Here is a 5,979-nt window from a genome sequence, read left to right on the forward strand (position 1 = left end):
CCTAGAATATACAAGAAACTATTGCTTTTCACTTTAGTAAATGAAAGCACATTTATTACTCTAACATTTTCTCTCTGTTACCATGGATATGAGTCTTTAAAGTAAGTTTGTGGGATTGAACCTCAGTTTAGCTTCACCTGTTCCTTATTTAACTGGTTTGAGAGTTATGTTATCTGTTCAGCTCTATAATTTTAGAGAGGAAATCTCAAGTGAACAATTTAACAATCAGATATCTATTTCCTTGCCCTCTCTTTATTCTCTTTTCAGTATAAACTAAAATATAGCCATTGTTTTTCATCAGTCAGAATTTAACTAGAAAAACAGATTTTGCAGAAGATATATATAACGAATTTATTACAAATAATTGGCTTATACAAAGGTGAAAGTTGGTTAGGCAAATATGAAACCGTTAGCTCAGGCCACTGGAACTCCAGGGCAGGAGCTGAAGCTACTGGCACAGGCAGAATTTCTTCTTCCTTGGGGAGGTCTCAGTCTTCCCCTAAGTCCATTTAATTGACAGAATCAGACCCACTCAGATTATAGAGGATAATCTTCTTTACTGAAAGTAAACTGATTTTTGGACTTCTATCACAGAAATGCCTAGAATAGTTGGGGTGACAGTTTAGCCAGATTGACACAAAGAACTGACATTACATGTTTGTTTAAATACTATAAGCCGAAATAGTCTATAAAACAAAGATAAAGGATAGAGGGAAAGGAGAAGGAACAGGAAGTACCAGAAAGTTAGCTTAGAGATTAAAATAGCTTTCCATTATCAATTTATATGTGTGTGTGTATACATATATTTATATGTATATACATATACATATGTGTGTGCACACACACTCAAATATACACACACACCCCTTCAGTATTACATTTGTCCTGGGCAACAAATTAAGCAAATGAACAATCACTTTGCCTTAGGGATTTCATATTTGAAATTGTATAAATCATGTTATTAAAATGAACTTTACAAAATGAAGGTGAACTTTGTTTTACCTTGAGTATATAGGGCTCTTCTTTGACAAGACTAAAGCAGAGATTTACATGCTGTTATTGGCCTCTGCAAGCTAATCTCTGTCCTCATAAAGAGCAGACCTGACATAAGTGTACTGCCTATTGTGACGGGCTTCTCTTGACTGACTAATGTGTGATCTTGATGTAAAGTGACACTGTGTTGTGTGTGTGTGTGTGTGTATGAAGTACTATCAAAGAAAATATCTCTTGTCTGTTAAGATGTTCTTCACATGTTAATAAGCATTTGCTTTTGTTCCTCCACAATAGAAATGAGACCGCATTTGTTAAACACAGTCTGATGTCAGTTCACTGCTTCACCATTAACAACATAAACATCAACTACAAGGTCACCATATAATAAGGCTGTCTGGTTTTAGTACTGAGGATAAAGAAAACTCAATATCTATAGGATACACTGACAGTGGTAGTGAGACTGAAGATTTACCACATGCTGTTGTTCCAAAACTATGAAAAAACTCATCCCCATTTCCTGACCTTAAGGTAGGGAAAAAACTAGTGGCATGATACAGCCAAAGTAAGTGAACTTACTTTTTAATAAGAAAAAGGAGGTTCCTTTTGTATCTGCCAGTTTTCCCAGAATAAATAAAATGTTTATATTGCATCCATCTTTACTTGTCAATAAATCATATGTAAAGTTTCCATGAAATACCTATAAATTCTGCTAGTTAAGAAAGATCTCTGAAAAAAATCTCACAATTTCCACAGATAAAGACATCAAGCTACAGTCTCCTTCTCCACTTACTCTTAAAAATAAAGCATAAATGTTACAAAAACACACATGTACACACAAATATACCACAGAGTATAACATCAACATTTTGCTTGTTTGTTTGAATGGGGCAATAATTGGGCTGACTGAAACTTCCTTGGAACCCAATTGTCTAGAAAATGGAAAAATGTTTGTTTTTATAGAGCGATAAAGCTAGCATTTCAGGCCAGGTACAGTGGTATAGACCTGTAATCCCAGCACTTTGGAAAGCTGAGACAGGAGGTTTGAAAGTTCAAGGTTATCCTTGACAAGTCTGCAAGACCCCATCTTAAAATAAAAAATAAAAAAGACTGAGAATATAGATCGATCAGTGGTAAAGCACCCCTGGGTTCAATCCCCAGACACCCCCCCCCAAAAAAAAACTCTTTAACTTTTTGTGTTTTACCATAAAACTTCAAGACCACCTGTTCTGACACCTTCGTTTTAAAAACAGAGTTAAATACTGCCCTAGAATTATTTCTGTGACGCAACTACCACTCCATTTCCAGTTTCACTCAATTGAGGTAATTCATAACACAATCCAAAATACTCTATCAACTTTTCCTTCCTCATACAATTAGAATCATCCCTCTAAAACACTACTAATAAAAGTAAAAAGTATAGAACTCCAACAAATCTTTTTTTTAAAAAATTATATTATTTTAGTTGTCAATGGACCTTTGTTCTATTCATTTATTTATGTGCAAACCCAGTGATTCACACATGCTTGGCTCTACCACTAAGCAACAACCCCAGCCCAGAACTCCAACACATCTTGAACTCAACTATCAAAAACTCCTTTGGAAGAACTGTGACAGGCAAATGTATTACCACCAGAAAGGATTAATCTTTTCAGGGGTTGCTACATTGGAGTAAGTAAACATGTACTTTTAAAATCACAATAAAATGTATGCCCCACAAATATGGTCTTTGGAAATACAGTAGATACCTCATGTTAGTTGAATGCAATCGAGCTTAAAATCCAAATGACCCGCTGCCCGGCCGGCGCTTTCCAGACGGTGGGATCGTCAGGTGGAGGCCCGCGGGAACGCCGTCACCTTGTCACCAGATCTCGGCCTTGCTTCCAGCCAAAACAGGGCCGCGCCCCTGGGTTTCCGACCCTCACAGAAAAGCATTTGCCCCAGCGACTTGAACTTCCTTTTCAGGTTAAGAACAAAAAATGCACCTGGACTTTCCCCGGAGCCTTCTGCGTTTTTGCGTCGGGTGGAATTTGGGGTTCTCTGGCCTGGAGCTGCACTTGCTTGATGAAAGTAGAAATCAGCCCTATCTTCCTCAACGGACAATTTGTTACCTACTTTGAGTGTCTTCCCTGAAGGCATCCATTGTTCCTTGAGCCACAGAAACCTGTGCCCAAGCTTGTCTGACATCTGCCTTGTCAAGTGTCCATGATGTTGGGCCCTGAGGGAGGTGAAGGTTTTGTGGTCAAGCTCTGTGGCCTGCCCTGGTCCTGCTCAATTGAGGACGTGCAGAACTTTCTCTCCGACTGCACGATTCACGATGGGATTGCAGGTGTCCATTTCATTTACACTAGAGAAGGCAGGCAGAGTGGTGAGGCTTTTGTTGAACTTGAATCAGAAGATGATGTAAAAATGGCCCTGAAAAAAGACAGGGAAAGCATGGGACACCGGTACATCGAGGTGTTCAAGTCACACAGAACCGAGATGGATTGGGTATTGAAGCACAGTGGTCCAAACAGCGCCGACACTGCCAATGACGGCTTCGTGCGGCTTCGGGGACTCCCGTTTGGATGCACAAAGGAAGAAATCGTTCAGTTCTTCTCAGGGTTGGAAATTGTGCCAAACGGGATCACATTGCCTGTGGACCCCGAGGGCAAGATTACAGGGGAGGCCTTCGTGCAGTTTGCCTCACAGGAATTAGCTGAAAAGGCTCTAGGGAAGCACAAGGAGAGAATAGGGCATAGGTATATTGAAGTGTTTAAGAGCAGTCAGGAGGAGGTTAGGTCATACTCTGATCCGCCTCTGAAGTTCATGTCTGTGCCGCGGCCGGGGCCCTAAGACCTAAGACCCGCCAAGCACAGCCCGGAGGTACATTGGCATCGTGAAGCAGGCGGGCCTGGAGAGAATGAGGTCTGGTGCCTACAGTGCAGGCTATGGGGGCTATGAGGAGTACAGCGGCCTGAGTGATGGCTACGGCTTTACCACCGACCTGTTTGGGAGAGACCTCAGTTACTGTCTCTCAGGAATGTATGATCATAGATATGGAGATGGTGAATTCACAGTGCAGAGCACCACTGGCCACTGTGTCCACATGAGGGGGCTGCCCTACAAAGCAACCGAGAACGACATTTACAACTACTTCTCTCCACTCAACCCTGTGAGAGTTCATATTGAGATTGGCCCTGATGGTAGAGTGACAGGGGAAGCAGATGTTGAGCTTGCCACCCATGAAGAAGCTGTGGCAGCTATGTCAAAAGACAGGGCCAACATGCAGCACAGATATATAGAACTCTTCCTGAATTCAACAACAGGGGCCAGCAATGGGGCTTATAGCAGCCAGGTGATGCAGGGCATGGGGGTGTCAGCTGCCCAGGCCACCTACAGTGGCCTAGAGAGCCAGTCAGTGAGCGGCTGTTATGGGGCCGGCTATAGCGGTCAGAATAGCATGGGTGGATATGACTAGTTTTGTAGTAACATTTGAGTTATTTCAATCAAATTTTCACAGGCAGCCAACAAGCAGTGAAAAGCAATTTATAACTAGAGGAAGCTGTGGGACCCATTTTGCACCATGAGTCTGTGAAATCTGGATTAAAAAATTACCTCTTCAGTGTTTTCTCATGCAAACTTTTCTTCTAGCATGTGATATTGAGTAAACTAAAAACTATTTTCTTCCGCTTTTCTTGATTAACATTTTGGTAGTAACTTCAGAGTGATGTTATCTGAGTTAAAGTAGTTTTAAGTATGTTAAATGTGGATCTTTTACACAACACCACAGTGAACACATTGGGGAGATGTACTTTTTTGGAGAACTCAAAGGTGCTAGATCCCTAATTCAAAGAGAAACATTTCTCATGTTTGTTTGTTCTATTTTTTTCTTCTTCATTTAAAATTTTTAGGTTAAGATTAAGCTTTTTAAAGTTAGTTTTGAGAACTGAGACACAATACTAATACTGTAGGAATTGGTGAGGCCTTGACTTAAAGCTTTCTTTGTATTGTGATTTCCTTTTGGGTGTATTTTGCTAAGTGAAACTTGTTAAATTTTTTGTTAACTAAATTTTTTTCTTAAAGACTTTTTCACAAAAAAAAAAAAGAAAAAAATCCAAATGACCCCAACCCATATATGTATTTCCATTTATATGAGATTAGAATGTAAAAGACCCTAAATATACAAAGTAAGTGGGAGTCTCTTAGCCCAGCTTCCACATTTTTTCCTACTTGCAGTATTAGGGATTAACCCCAGGGACTCAAGAATGCTAGGCAAATGCTCTACCACTGAATTACATCCCCATCCCTTTTTTTATTTTGCTTTGAGACAGTGTCTCACTAAGTTGCCCAGATTGGTCTTGAACTTAGGATCCTCCTACCTCAGCCTCCCAAGTATCTGGTATTAGAGGTGTGCACCACTACCAGGTTCCAGCCTCTACTTTTTGACCATGAGACTTAACCATAATTCCTAAAATGGAACAGATGCCCTGTCCAATACAGAAGCCCATAGCCACACACAACCATTTAAATATAAATTAAATAATATTAAAACATTTATTTTCTTAATCACCCTAGCCACATTTCAAGGGCTCACTTGCCACAAGTGTCTAGTGGCTAGGCTACAATGTTGGACACTGCAGATAAAGAACATTTGCATCATCACAGAAAGTTCCACTGGACATGATTGCTCAAGCAAACATTCTCTTATTATTTACATTTAATTACCCTCCTTTCTTCACTTCCTGAATTATCCAAATAATTTTGTAATAGCCTTGTCCCAACTCTGCCATATCTTAGCAATGTGGCCCCTGGGTAAGTCACTTAACCTGCTGAGCTGGTTGCTCATTTTAATATCTGAATAATAATTTATTGCCTGTCTCACTGGTTGTTGTGAAGCTCAAATGAAAAGGTAACCATAGAAATATAAAGGTTGATTATTCCTGGAAGCCCTTTTTGTTTCTTTAATTTTGTATTGTCTGCCAGGAAAAAAAAAAAGATGTATAAAAC

At 40.0% G+C, this 5,979-nt stretch overlaps 1 pseudogene across 1 annotated transcript; it reads left to right on the top strand.

Moving 5' to 3' along the window:
- The first annotated feature begins 2,991 nt into the window (after positions 1–2,991).
- On the top strand, positions 2,992–5,061 carry LOC306659578 (heterogeneous nuclear ribonucleoprotein F-like; annotated as a pseudogene). The gene has a single exon. The product of its transcript is annotated as a heterogeneous nuclear ribonucleoprotein F-like (transcript).
- The last annotated feature ends 918 nt before the right edge of the window (positions 5,062–5,979 follow it).

The sequence above is a fragment of the Sciurus vulgaris genome (genome assembly GCF_902686455.1).
Source record: "Sciurus vulgaris genome assembly, chromosome: 4".
Taxonomy (NCBI): Eukaryota; Metazoa; Chordata; class Mammalia; order Rodentia; family Sciuridae; genus Sciurus; species Sciurus vulgaris.